At 39.7% G+C, this 14,770-nt stretch overlaps 1 protein-coding gene across 6 annotated transcripts in view; it reads right to left on the minus strand.

Moving 5' to 3' along the window:
• Window positions 1-14,770, minus strand: part of PCED1B (PC-esterase domain containing 1B) — a 266,494-nt gene that overhangs the window by 28,116 nt on the left and 223,608 nt on the right. For 2 of the 6 annotated variants that reach the window (XR_005218328.1, XR_005218327.1), the window contains exon 5: window positions 5,258-5,415. The exons of 3 other annotated variants lie outside the window; for them this stretch is intronic. The gene's annotated coding sequence lies outside the window, so the exon portion shown is untranslated. Of the gene's footprint in view, window positions 1-4,734; window positions 5,416-14,770 lie in introns of all 6 variants that reach the window. One more of the 6 variants, XR_005218324.1, reaches the window with a different exon arrangement.

The following is a 14,770-nucleotide window of genomic DNA, read 5'->3' on the forward strand; positions in this document are numbered from 1 at the left end:
TCTGAAAGTTTGCCTCTTTGTGGAAGGGGAAGAGCTGTGGTTTCTAAAGGAGCCTGTACAGATGTGTGAAAGGAAAACCTATTTTGTTTTCAATTTCATCATTTCCAGGGAAGAGGTAAGTTGTCAATAATAATTAGAGAATTCATCTGATACTCAGAACTTCCCCCATGACACTGTGCCAGCCTCTTGGATATTGGAATTGTTTCTTGGAAACAGCCCACATGTATTCCATTAAGAGATATCATGACTATCTTCATTTTAGTTTTAAAGAGCTTTCAAGTAGAATAAGAAGACTATTTATTCCGTACAACCCTAAATGGAATAACTAGGATCCAGGAATAGGAGCTACAGTCATGCCAGCTCATTTCTTGGGCTTGATTAAAGGGAGAAATTTCTGAAAATCCAAGCTGTCTGTTTTGGTTTGCTAAAGCTGCTGGAATGCAATATACCAGAAATGGATTGGCTTTCAAGAGTGGGCATTTATTAAGTTACGGGTTATAATTCTAAGGCCTTGAAAATGTCCAAATTAAGGCATTAACAAGAGGATACCTTCTCTGAAGAAAGGCTGCTGGCATCTGGGATTCCTCTGTCATATGAGAAGGCACATACCCAGCATCTGCTGGTCTTTGCTCCCAGGTTTCATTGCTTTCAGCTTCTGATTACAATGGCTTTCTCTCTGAGCATCTGTGGGTTTTCTCTTAGCATCTCTGGGGTATTTCTTCTAAAAGTTCTCTTCAAATGTCTCTGCCTTTTATCCTTTTCATAAAGAACTCTGGTAAAGGATTAAGACCCACCTTGAATTGGGTGGGTCACTTATCAATTGAAACAACATAATCAAAAGGTCCCACCCACAATAGGCCTGCCCCCACAGGGATGGATTAAAAGAACATGGCCTTTTCTGGGGAACATAACAGCTCCAACAAATGAATGGGCTGCCTGGAAAGATAATGACTTCACCATCCTTGGAGGTATTCAAACAGAGCATAGATAACTACTGTTCAACACATTTTAGAGGAATCATAGATCCATCTGATGAGCACAGATGTCCCTTCCCTACTCTGATATTCCATTTGTCGCTGAGTCAAAGGATAATTTCACAATCCTCCATTTTGCTTTGGTTGTATAGTCCTAGACTTTGGAAAACAGATGGGAAACAGATTTTGAAACTAAAAGCTCAGAAATTGTGCCTATTTTTATCAGGTAGTTCTGCAAAATCCTGAGATTTAAAAAAATATCCTGAGAAAGTTGTTTGTAGAATAAATTTCATCCTAGTGATTATTGTCCCAGTAAAATCTTTTCATAACCAACACATTGTGAAGCAACACCTGATGAGCCACTATTATGAACACTTTCAATGCATTAAATAATTTAGACCCTTTCTTGAAGTTTACTGGCATTTGACAAAGTCACAAGGTTTTTTTTCCCTCTACATTTTGTTGGTTTGATTCTATAAAATGAGCAGCTGGTTATATTCAGACGTTTAAAGCTCCAGGTTTGAAAATAAAGAGCATCACAGCTTTAAATTAGCTTGTGGATTCAAGGTCTAAAAAATTATATGATGTCAGTCAGGATTCATTTAGGAAAAAAAGGAAGCATTCTAGATATTTCAGAGAAGGGGATTTAATACAAAAATTGGTTACAAGGGTGTTGGAAAGGCTCGAGGAGAGAGAGAGAGAGAGAGAAAAGAAAGAAGAGAGAAGAGAGAAGAGAGAAGAGAGAAGAGAGATTATATTACCCAAAGATTAGGAGCCTCAGCAAACCAATTTCACCGTGAACTCAGGACCCAGGAGCTGGAACTCAGGGGCTAGTCCCTAATGCTAAGCTGCCGAGGCTGCTGCAGTCACATCCACACCACCAGTGTTGCTGACACCGCTGCTCTAGCTGCTCCCACTACAGGTCGGTCACCAATGCTGCTGCCACTTCCACCCCAAACAGACACCCAAGGAAGGACAGGGTTCACGTCTCTCCTCCTCTCCCCTCTTCCAGGTTCCCACCATTCCCTCTCCTTGTCTGAGCCCAATAGGAAGCCAGGAGGCAAGACTGCCTGGGAAATGCAGTTTGCAGGATCCCAGCCTTCTACAGTACAGAGTGGAACACAGAGGAAGAGGAACTGAGCTACGAGCACATAAGCAAATGACTCAAATGTTAGAGGTCAATCAGTAAATATTGTCCTATCTTTCAAAGAGTAGATAAATATGAGTTCTGTAAAGAACAAACCATTCGGATTGGCTTCAACCTCTAGCAAGATTCTAGAACGGATGACTGAGGGATAGTTTATGAGTATTTAGGGCAGAGATAGCCACTAGAAGCCATCTGGGGACTTCTAATTTGTGTTCAGTACCTTTGGAAATCAGATAATTGCAAGGGCCAAGTCTATTTCACAAAATAGCAAATGTGGAATATCTTAAGGTATAAATATCTGAGAAAGTTTAGTCAAGCTAAAGGGAAGTTAAGGCAGTCTTGGTCAATATGCACTATTTAAAATCCTTACCACAATCCTATGATGTAGGAATTATCTCTATTTTAAGGCTAAGAAAAGCAAGGTTCAGAGGGTGGTCACACACACGCAGGGGGAGGAGCCGAGGGTTGAACCCAGATCGCTCTGACCCTGAAGGACATGGTCTTCCCGCTCAGCTACATACCTTTTGTTTATTCAACATTCACTCAACAAATACATGCCAATTTTTTTTTCTGCAAGAGCTATAGAAATTGTACCTCAAGTACTTGAAAAGACATTTGTTAAAGAAATAGAAATTAATTTTTAAAAACAGGCCAATGCCATGTACTGATAAAATAAAATAGGCTCATGGGTGCTTCAAGTGAATTGTCACTTCTGCCACTTCTGGCTCCCAGAGAGAGATTATTTAGCCAATGAAGAGGTTCTGTGGCTTCATTAACCTTAATAAAATCAGGTCTGGTTCTTTAAATTAAACAAGAATATTGCAAAATGGAGGACAAGCTCTGGTCCAGCACAGAATTTTGCCACCGGCTGGTGGGCATGTCACTTATGGCATTTGAAGGGCTAGTGGACATCTGCAGTCTGAGGTTAATGGGAAACCAACTACAAGGTTGATTTCCCAAGAGGATCTGAAGCCGAGGAAGCCAAATGAAGCCTAATTTATTGTTACTGTACTAGGAAACTATTTTATTGAAGACAAATGATCTCTTTGAATAGGTATTTCCAGGAGGGAGCCTGCATTTCTTCTTGCCACATTTCTACTAACTATCTACAGCAGAGGTTGGCAAACTTTCTGTAAAGGGCCAAATACTGAATATGTTAGACTTTTCAGGTCCTACAGTCTCTTGTAGCTACTCAGCTTTGCTGTGATAGCACAAAAGCAGCCCTAAACAATACATAAAAGGATGAGAGCTTTATTTACAGAAACAGGTGAGCCTATGGATGAAACTTGAAGACATCATGTTAAGTGAAATAAAGCCATTCACAAGAGGACAGATATGATATGATTTCATTTATATGAAATACCTATAATAAGCAAATTCATAGAGACAAATTCAGGGGCCCAGGGAAGAGAGGCATGGGGAGTTATTGCTTAACCGGCACAGAGTTTGTTGGCAGTGACGAAAGTTTTGGTAACCGATAGTGGTGATGGTAGCACAATAATTGGGAATTTAATTAATGTCACTGAATTGAACATACGAAAGTGATTAAAATGGAAAATTTTGTTACCACAGCAAGTATTTTTAAAAATAATTAAAAATATAAAAAAGGTGAGACTGTGGTTTGCCCATCCCTGGCCTAGCATCAGACCATGTAATAAATGTTGCCTCTACTTATATGCCTCGGAGGCTTTCAAAGCAAGGAAGTCAAATGACATTTATTAATTTTTCATCTCACCGAATATTGGAGCATTCAAAGTCAACATGGAAAATTGCATTTCTTTAATGTGATTGACATATTATACTTGTTTTAAGTAGTTTGGATGACATTGTTGGTATTAATTTATCTATTTCCTTTCTTAGTGCATAAAAACAGAAAAGCATCTAGATGTGGGTGATTAAAAGAGCCCAAGGTGAGCCTCCATGTGCACAGAATCACACAGCTGATGGCAGTGGTAGATCAGTATTTGATTAATAGATAATGAGTATTTTTCTAATTTACATATTCCACCACCTCTGGAACTCGAGAGCTTTTCAGATTAGTAGCAGGCTATTTTCACTTGAATAAGCTACTGGAATTTTCTGTGGCCCAAGTATATACCAGTTCTTCTAAAATATTGATGAAGATTAAGCAATTTTTCATGAAGGTTTTGGTTTTTTGTTTGTTTAGGCGTGTGTGTTTGTGTATGTGTGTATAACCACTGAATGCAAGTATCATTTTCTAGATAGCCAATAATAACATATTTAATAGTGTTTTGTAAAGTTAATAAATTAATTCAATTTTGGCTCTTTTCCCTAGAGAATTTTTTTCAGGCATATTTTTCTGATAAAATTGACACTAATTTTATAGTTTTTCTTAATTATCATGAAGAACCTCTACAATAATACAAAAACTTAAATATATTATTTCACAGAGTTATGACGATTACTCTCATTATAATGCTGTAGCATGCTAGAAGATGGAGCTCAAGTTTAAGCAAAAGGAAGAGACAACATTGTCAAATTAAAAATGATTTTAAAATCAGTCATTTTCTAATACTCTTTTTTTTTTGTTTAGATAGAGAATATTACTTCTTGCAATCATTATTACTTCTTGTAATCATTGTTTCTACTCACTGTGGCATTTAATTTTTCATCAGTTATCTTTCACTATCCTCTTATACAGGCAGCAGAAGTGAAAAGAGAATTATCTTTGGAAAAAAAAGGTAATTTTAAATATTTTGATTCCTTTGTCAATACCATTTCCAAATCTATCTTCCACTACTACCATGAAAAGTAGAAGTGATAAAAACTCTAACCTAATGCTGATCTAAACAAAAAGGGAGACAACTTACATGTCAATAAATCACTACACATCTCAATACATTCAAGTAGTGAAATGTATAAATTTATTCAGAATTGCCATACTTCCTGGCTGTCAATATGGTCTCTTGAATAATTATATTAAACATATTACTAAGAAATGTACCAAAAAGTAGAGAATAATACAATTTTTATGAACTGCAAATAACAAAGTAAGAGGTCCAAGAAGGCTAAAGTTCAAGCTGTAATTTATCCAGCTTGTAATTGCCCCAGGGCCATAAGCTCCATTCATATAAGAATTCAGACCTTTGCAATTCTGGTCTTGCAGAATACATACTTGGGTAAGAGCCAATAGTTAGAATTGTAGCTAGGATATGGTGGCAGCTCCTGGTGGCTTCCTCCAGCTCGACCAGGCTCAGTGCAGGTGGCTCCGGAGGCACAGTAGTCACCACCTCCTCCATCTTCTCCCAGCCAGGTGGACTCAGCCCCACGCACCTGCCAAGAAACGGGAGGCCTGGGAGGTTCAGGGCGAGGAGGAAATATGGTGGGAGGTGGGTGCATGGGCACATCTCCATCCCCAAGCCATAGCACAGCCAGTCACTGGGGCCGTGGCCCGAGCACCTGAGGGCTGACATGGGCTCCGCTGCCCAGAAGCACCTTCCTGCTAATACTCTTTAATGACAACACTATTGCTACAGGAACTGCCACTGTGGTAACAGTTAATGTTTACTGAGCTCTAACTCACAGTAGACATTGTGCTAAGCCCTACACATTGAATCTCACTGAATCCCCAAAATAGCCCGATGGAGGTGTAATTTTACAGGTGAGGAAACTGAAGCCAGAGGGGTTAGACACCTTACCCAAAGTTAGAGGACTCAAGTACACAGTCTGATATCAAGGTCACTGCTTTTAACGATTATGCCAGTAGTTCTCAAAGTGTGGTCCCTGGACCAGCAGCAGCACCTGGGAACTTGTTAGAAATGCAAATTCCCTTACACTCGGGCACCTACTGAATCAGAAACTCCAGGGGTGCGGTCCGGCCATCTGCACTGTAACCAGCCCGTCCAGGTGATTCCAGTGCCCACTGAAGGCCAAGAGCCACTGTACTGCGCTAGATGCATTTTTTAAAAGAAATACCAAACATTGAATAAGAATTAATTATTCAGTTAATTAAATGAGATAACAGGAGAGAAATACCTGGCATCAGGCTCACAGTAGGCATTCGTTTATAATAGTTTATTTCTATTATATTAATAATAGTCATGTCTGCATATGGTGCCTGAACTTAGAAATTGTTTCCTAAGTAGGAAGAAAAAACTCAGCACAGGCCATTTAGAAAGGAAATAAAAAACAAGTATGAATAAATGCTACTTACTAGCCATTCAAAACCTTGAGTGATTGTTTTTCAGCTAAAAACTAAATTACTCTGTATTTATCAAAATGTCCATTGCTGTATCTGGATTCAAAGTAGCCAGGAATTCAAATATTCAAGAATATTCCTTGGAGTGAAACTAAGAAGTAGTACTGGTGGTTTTAGTCTGAGCAATAAATGAGATGGCAACAGAAGAGTAATTGGTGACTAAGAGATTTAACAACTTAAAAAAAGAATAAGATAATGGATCCTTTCAATGATATTTTTAATGGAATAAATATTTTTAATGGATGTTATCGGTGATATAATTTAGTGGGATATTTTAATTTTATCTTAGTGGTATATTTTTAATGATATTTTTATTCATTTATGTTTTCATAAGTTGTAAAATGTTTCTTCCACTTCAGCCTCTGGCATCTTCTTTACCTTTCAGTTTTTACAAAAGCCACATGTGTGACTCAGAATGCCAAGTGTAAAGGGAACTGCCACACAAGGGAAAAAAAAAGGAAAACTCACTACTGCTTAATACTGATTAACATGAAAAACATGTTAACACTATATTTTTGGTAAGGTGTTCTCTGAGTCAGCTCATACTGTTTCTTTCGAAGAATCAAACAAGGTGAGACCTTAAATTTATCTGAGAGAATGTATTAAATGCTGAGAGCCCCCACAAAGAAAAAAGGGATACCAGTACCTTTCACCAATACAGCTCTGGAGCACAGGCTAGTTCCTGAAAATACCTAATGCCTTCATCTGGCAGCCCAGCACACTGGCAATGCCCCCAGCCACTCAGGATCAGCTGGTCTTGGGATTTACAAGAACCACAGAGATGCTTGGGTAGAATAAGGCCCTCAGACCTGGGCAAGGAGCACCTCTACCTGGGCCCTTCTGCAGGAGCACCATATCATCTTCAAAATTTTCTCTGGTGTCTGGGACCCATCAGGACTGGCAGTGCCATGTGGAAGGGGCACTCCAAACCTGGTTTGGAACCCCTTTGGGCCCTGGTCCCCATTTCTCTCCCTTGGGACACTCTTTGATTTTTGACCCTACATGTGGGGTCACCACATACCCCAAGAAGCACTGGGGGTCTTGACAATGGGGTGACAGAAGGTGGCATCCTTATTTGCTGATCAGTTCTGCTGGCCAATGCATAAGACTGTGTGAGAATGGGCTCCCCAAAAGGTGCTGACTTGCTAATTTGAGGTGACACCCTCACATTAGACACAGGAGATGTTCAAGGCTCTGGGATAGCTGGATGGAACCTTCATCAACCCTTGGACTTGAGCTCGTGCATCGGCTCTCATTTGTCCCTGTTCCAGCTGCATCCTCCCAAGTCTGCAGCACCCAAGGGCAGCTGGGTGGCAGCAGACCACCTGGGTATCCTCCACTTCTGGCACCTGGGGGATCAACTGACCCCTCCGTAGGATTCATGTGTCAGGCTGTCCTCCTCCAAGGAGGTCACTGCTTTGGAAGCTGATGGGCCCTTTTCATCAGTGTCCTCCTTTACCTCTGATGGATATGGTGATGTCATGCTCTGCTGGAGTAAAGGATGGACATTTCTTGCAGATGTGGCTGCTTTGCTCACTCTGCCCCCGGGCCTCTTGCCTATCCTCCCAGCAAGTGGTGGTGTGTGGAAGGCAGAAGCACGGTCAGCGTTAAAGAGATCACATCTAGGAAAACAGTGATTTCAGCTTAATGTGTTCTGAGGAATACAGCTGGATGATGTGTTATTCTACATTTATGGTATAAAATTCCAAGCTGTGAATTTTATATGACCTGAAAAACAATTATTATTCACACTTTCCTGTCTGCTAGGGATGAGACTTACATTTGTGGTCATGGTCAATGAAACACAGTTAAAATCTTTGAAAGAGTCATTGGAAACCAGTATTCAAAAGCAAGACAATGGATTATCCAGTGTCATGCATAATGGTATAACCAAACTTAAATAAATGGTATCAAGAACTGCAGGGACAATAAGATCTGTGTAGTTTCAATATAAATAGGTATAGGTTCTAAAGAGACATGACATTGTAAGTGATAACAGTATTGCTACCTTCATTTCATGGTGGAAAATATGAAATTAGCCAGGAATGGCACTGTTGACAACAAAGAACTTGAAAAAGATGATTCTTGGACCTAAACAGGAAGAGATGGTGTGGGAAAACATTTGCCCTAATTGGACAGTAAATAAATATGTCAGTACCTCTTCCCCTTCCTACCCATTATTCTAAATCTTCGTCGATAAATCACTATCTCTCCCAGGGGCCCTAAGATTTTGTAAAACTTTTTTTTTAATCAAAGTGTTTAGTTTGGCAGGACCTTGCAAGAAAATATTTGCCTGGGATGCCACATACCCCACATAGTGGTGGCTCTGCTCGGCCTTGACCCTTTCTTTCAGAGTTAACAAGTATTAATTAACTCACTACACGATCCCATGTTCCCATGCCACATGCTGTGAGGCCCTACCACAAAATCTGCCTTACTGGTAGCACACGCCTTGGGCATATGAAATAAATTAGGAACAAATATAAAACCTGATATTATATTATGCTTAATAGGGGATTAGATTCATCTCAAAACATGCAGGAGGAATGGTTAGTGCTAAGGGTTTTGGAAAGGGCGAGGCTTGGTGGCCCTCGGTCCAGGACCTCAGCACAAGCTGGACTTGGGCTGGCTCAGAAGAGCACAGAAAGCAGAATGGGCGGCACCAGCAGTGGGATAACCTGAAGAGGGCACTCCCCATTGAGACTCTGACTTGAGGACTTCCCGAGCTGAAAAAGGCACATCCTCTTCTTTCGTGGAACTAGACTCTCTCTGATGAGCATTTAGCAGAAAACCTGCCCTGAGGTGCGATTGGAGGCCCATTAGGGAAATCCTTTGCTGCACTGTGAACAGGAGAGGTTGATGCAATGCCTTTTTGGCAGAAGTCTCTCATGAAAAATGATCTTGGTGGCTTCTCCAACACCAATTTCTTGTTATAGATTTAGCCTGACAGCCACACTGGTACACATCCCTCTCTCCATATTATTCAAGTCCTCTGCCCTGTGGCCCCGATGTGGTTCCTGTACTTTCCTGCCTGCCATCTAGGCCCCCACCTTGTACTCTAAGCCCGAATGCTTGCTTTTACCCTGCGCCACGGGCCAACCCTCAGTTCAGGTCTTACGTGGTGCTGCAAACACAGGACCTGAAGTCAGAGGACTTGTGACTGAGGTCTGGCTCTGCCACTTCCTGGCTCTATGACCTTGGGAGGGTCATTTCAAGCCTGAGAACTTCAGTTTCTTTATTTGTAAATGGAGATAACAATACTCTGCCACTTACTTCATGGAATGTTCTGAGGCAAAAATGAAGTACTTTAGCTTAAAATAATATCTAATACTTAAATAGAGTTTACTTTGTGCCAGTCACTCTTATAAGAGCTTTATATATTACCTATTCTATTTTTCACAATAACCCTCTGAAGAAGAAACCATTATTATTGCCATATACACATGGGAAAGTCTAGGCACAGAGAGATTAAGTAATTTCCCCGAGATTAACAGAATTATTAACTGTCAGGGCTGGGATTTGAATCCAGCCAGTCTGGTTCCAGAAACTGTTCCCTTAAAATCATATTACGGCATCAAAGGACTTCATCATGAAAGTAAAAAGACGACTTGCAGAATGGGAGAAAATATTTGGAAACCACATATCTGATAAGGGTTTAATATCCAGAATATATAAAGAAATCCTACAACTCAACAACAAAAAGACAAACAACCCAATTTAAAAATGAGCAAAAAACTTGAATAGATATTTCTCCAAAGAAGATATACAAATGGCCAATAAGCACATGAAAAGATGCTTAACACTATAAGCCATTAGGAAAATGCAAATTAAAACCACAATGATATATGGTTTCACATCCAATCGAATGGCAACTATATAAAAAAAAAACACACACACAGAAAACTGCAATTGTTGGAAAGGATATGGGAAAGTAGGAACACTTATTCATTGTTGGGAACATAAAATGGGGCAGCCATTCTGGAAAACATTTTGGCAGTTCCTAAGAAAATTAAGTACAGAATTACCATATGACCGGGCAATCCTACTTCGGATACAACAGCCAAAAGAATTGAAAGCAGGGATTCAAACAATTATTTATAAACCAATGTGCATAGCAGCATTATATACAATTGCCAAAAGATGGAAGCAACCCAAATGTCTATCAACAGATGAATGGCTAAACAAAATGTGATCCCAAAGTAATTTGAGAAGAGAATAAAAATGTATTTGCAAAGCCCTCCCTGAGGGACTGGAGAAAAATGCAGAAATACTAAACTTCCCCACCTGGGGAATTACTGATAATGTCACAAGCACTGGGGACTACCAATTTAGAAGGCCAAGCCCTCGATCTTGGGGCTTGCCCTTATGAAACTTGTTACTGCAAAGGACAGTCTAAGCCTACTTATAATTGTGCTTAAGAGTCTCCCCCAAAGAACCTCTTTTGTTGCTCAGATATGGCCTCTCTCTCTCTCTAAGCCAACTCAGCAGGTAAACTCACTGCCCTCCCCACTACATGGGACATGACTCCCAGGGGTATAAATCTCCCTGGCAATGTGGAATGTGACTCCTGGGGATGAGCCTGGACCCTGCATCATGTGATTGAGAAAGACTTCTGGACCAAAAGGGGGAAGAGAATTGAAACAAAAGAAAGTTTCAGTGGCTGAGAGATTTCAAATGGAGTCAAAAGGTCATTCTGGAGGTTATTTCTATGTGTTATATATAAAAAACAGTTTTTAGTGTGTTGGAACAGCTAGAAGGAAATATCTGAAACTGTTGAACTGCAACCGAGTAGCCTTGATTCTCTAAGACAATTGTATAACTATGTAACTTATATGGTGTGACTGTGTGACTGTGAAAACCTTGTGGCCCACACTCCTTTTATCCAGTGTATGGACAGATAAGTAGAAAAATGAGAACAAAAATTAAATGAATATTAGGGGGAATGGGGCTGATGGAATGTTTTGGGTGTTCTTCTTTACTTTTATTATTATTATTATTATTATTATTATCTTTACTTTTATTATTATTATTATTATTATTATTATTATTTGGAGTAATGAAAATGCTCAAAAATTGATTTTGGTGATGAATGCACAACTATATGATGACACCATGAACAACTGATTGTACACTGTGGATGATTGTAGGATATGTGAAATATAGCTCAGTAAAACTGAATTGAAAAAAAAATTTAAAGCAAAATATAAAATTTAAACAAACATACAAAAGTGTGATATATACATACAATGGAAGATCATTCAGCTGTAAAAAGGACTGAAGTTCTGGTACATGCAACAATATAGGTGAACCTTGAAGACATCTGGTTGAATAAAATAAACCAGTCACAAAAGGTCAAATATTGCATGATCACACTGACATGAAATAATTCAAGTAAGCAAACTCATAGAGCAAATATCTAGAATATAGTTTAAGAGTGGCTGGGGTAGGGATAGGGGATGGGTAGTTAGTGCTTAAATTGTACAGTGTTTCTATTTGGGTTGATTGTAAAGTTCTCGTAATGGACAGTTGTGATAGTAACACAATGTGAATGTAACTAACAGCACTGAATTATATATGTGAATGTAGTAAAAAGGGGAAATTTTAGGTTGTATATTTGTTACTAGAATAAAAATTTAAAAAGAAAAACATGGGGCTGTACAATACAAATGGTGAACCCTATTGTAAATGATGGACTATAGTTACAAAATACAATTACAGAAATTTTCTTTCATGAATTGTAACAAATGTGCCATACTAATGCAAAGTGTTAATCAGAGGAGCTGAAGAAGCAAGCAAACTGAAAATACCAATGTGTACAGAACAAAAAAGCCTCAACAAAAGTCTGCTCTCTCTAGCCAAAGGACCAGGAAAGGGTCATCTAGCAAGGCAGAAAACTTGTAGACTGTAAGTGCTCTCTTCCTGCAAGGCACCAAAGAAAAAAACACTGTGGCCACATCCTCAACTGTGCCAGCAAAAGCTGAGTGGGAGCCTAGACTTCCACACTCACAAGGCTTTAACAAGGAGCACTAGCTCACCCTGGCAGGGTGGTGTTAGAGAAGAACAAGTAGGAAGCCAGGACTTTCCTCCCTTGGAGGTAATGAGAAATTACAGGGTCAGTGGAGATCAACTGGGAAGCTTGGCCTTCCATCTGCACCTGGCTGTAATGTGGCATTCCTCATCCTTCCCATTCGGATGGTGTCAGAGGAAGCATAATGAAGAGCCAGGACTTTCATCACTGCCCAGCAGTAACAGTTCCACCCGCAGTGGAGGCCATGTGGTGAGCAGTAATGAGGCAGTCCTATGCCACCTACCAGGGAAGTCTTAGTGGAGGCCTGGTGGGGAGCCAGACCTCCCAGTCACACCCAGAAGTGACAAGGAGCACTTTGGGTGTCAATGGAGACCAAGTGGGGAACCTGGATTTTTACCCATGACTGGCAGCAATGAAGTAATGCTCCCTCCTTCAGATTTAAGATGCTCAGTGGACTCCAAACAGGATAAACCCAAAGGAATCCACACCAAGTGTATAGGTTTTCTAGGTTTCTATAACAAATTGCCACAATGTTGGTGATTTAAAACAACAGAAACTCATTCTCTCTCAGTTCTAGAGGGTCTCAGTCTGAAATCCAGGATTCAAAGTGTTGGCAGGGCTGTGCTCCCTCTGAAGACCCTAGGAAAGAATGCTTCCTGCCCCTTCCAAGCTACTGGTTGTTGCCAGCAATCCTAGCCATTCCTTGGCTTGTAGATGCATTACTCCAATCTCTACCTCCTATTTCCAAATGAGACCACATCCACAGGTACTGGAAGTTAGGACTTCAAGTATCTTTTCCGAGGGAACATGATCCAACCCACAAAACCAAGGCATATCATAGTAAAACTTCTGTAAAACTAAAGACAAAGGAAGAAATCTTGAAATCAGCAAGAGAGAAATGACACCCTACTTCTTGGGAGAGAAGGGGTTCGAATGATAGGGGATGTCTCATCTGAAACCATGGAGGCCAAAATGGAAGTGACACAGTTTCAAGCACTGAAAGAAAATAACTGTCAACCCAGAATCCTATATACAATAAGAATATCCTGAAGGAACGAAGGAGAAATCAATATATTCTCAGATGCAGGAAAACTAAGAGAATTTGTTGCCAGCAGTTGTACCTAAAAGAATGACAGCTAAAGGAAGTTCTCTAAACAGAAAGAAAACAATAAAGGAAGGAATTTTGGAACATCAGGAAGGAAGGAAGAACATGATATACACAAGTGTGGGAAAGTAGAATAGATTTCCCTTCTCCTCTTGAGTTTTCTAACGTAAGTTAGATGGTAGAAGCAAAAATTATGACACTGTCTGATGTAGTTCTAAGTGTATGCAGAGTAAATATTTAAGACTGTTATATACAGAAGAGAATAAAGGGATATATTTCATTTGAACATATAAAGTGACAATTCAGTATTGTGTGATAAGTAATGTATATATAAGGTCACACCTGGAAAAGCCAATAAGCCAATAAAAAAAGCTATACAAAGAGATACAATTAAAAACAAAACAAAACACTGTAGTTAAATCAAAACCAAATGCTAAAAAAATGTTCAAGTAACCCACTGAAAGTCAGAATAAAAAAGAGAGAAATGGAAAACAGAGAGGACATAGAATAAATAAAAAAATGAAATAAGAGACTTAAGCCCTAACATATCAATTATTACACTAAATGTAAGTGGTATAATATACCAATTAAAGGAAAGATATTGACACAGTGTATTAAAATACACAACCCAACTATATGCTGTCTACCAAAAACTCACTTCAAATACAATGGTATAGCAGAGTGAGTGTGAAAGGGTGAGAAATGATACCATGAAAACATTAATCAAAAGAAAGCAGTAGCAAAAAAAAAAATTAAAAAAGAAAGAAAGAAAGAAAGCAGTAATGGAGAGAGGTGGGGCAAGATGGTGGTGCACGGAGGTATGGAATTTAGTTAGTCCTCTAGAGAAACTAGTAAATACCAGGAATAACTAGTAAATAGTCTGGAACAACTGTTGGGGGAAATCTGTGACCGGAAACACAACATATACCAGTCTGGGTTGGGTGGTACAGCTGAGATCGCAGCATAGATCTGTAAGTAAAGCCCCCAAACTGCAGAGATGGCAGCCTTTCCCCACTGGCATGGCAGGCTGAGTTGGAATACTTTCCTGTGTAAAAAAGCAAACTGCTAGAGGCAAGGAAAAATAACCAAGCTCCAATTGTGGTTTTAATTAACAAATTTGGATTACGAATATAAGCTACAAGCACAGGTAAACCCACAACAAGCAGGAAAGGAAGCCTGAGATCTCTCCTGGTAGAGAGGAGGCGGGACTGACAGACAAAAATAATAAGTAAATAAATACAAAAACTTTTGGAGACAGCTGAGCTCAGAATACTGGAAATCAGCTGTGTCCCAAGAA

Source organism: Choloepus didactylus, chromosome 8, assembly GCF_015220235.1.
Source record: "Choloepus didactylus isolate mChoDid1 chromosome 8, mChoDid1.pri, whole genome shotgun sequence".
Lineage (NCBI taxonomy): Eukaryota > Metazoa > Chordata > Mammalia > Pilosa > Megalonychidae > Choloepus > Choloepus didactylus.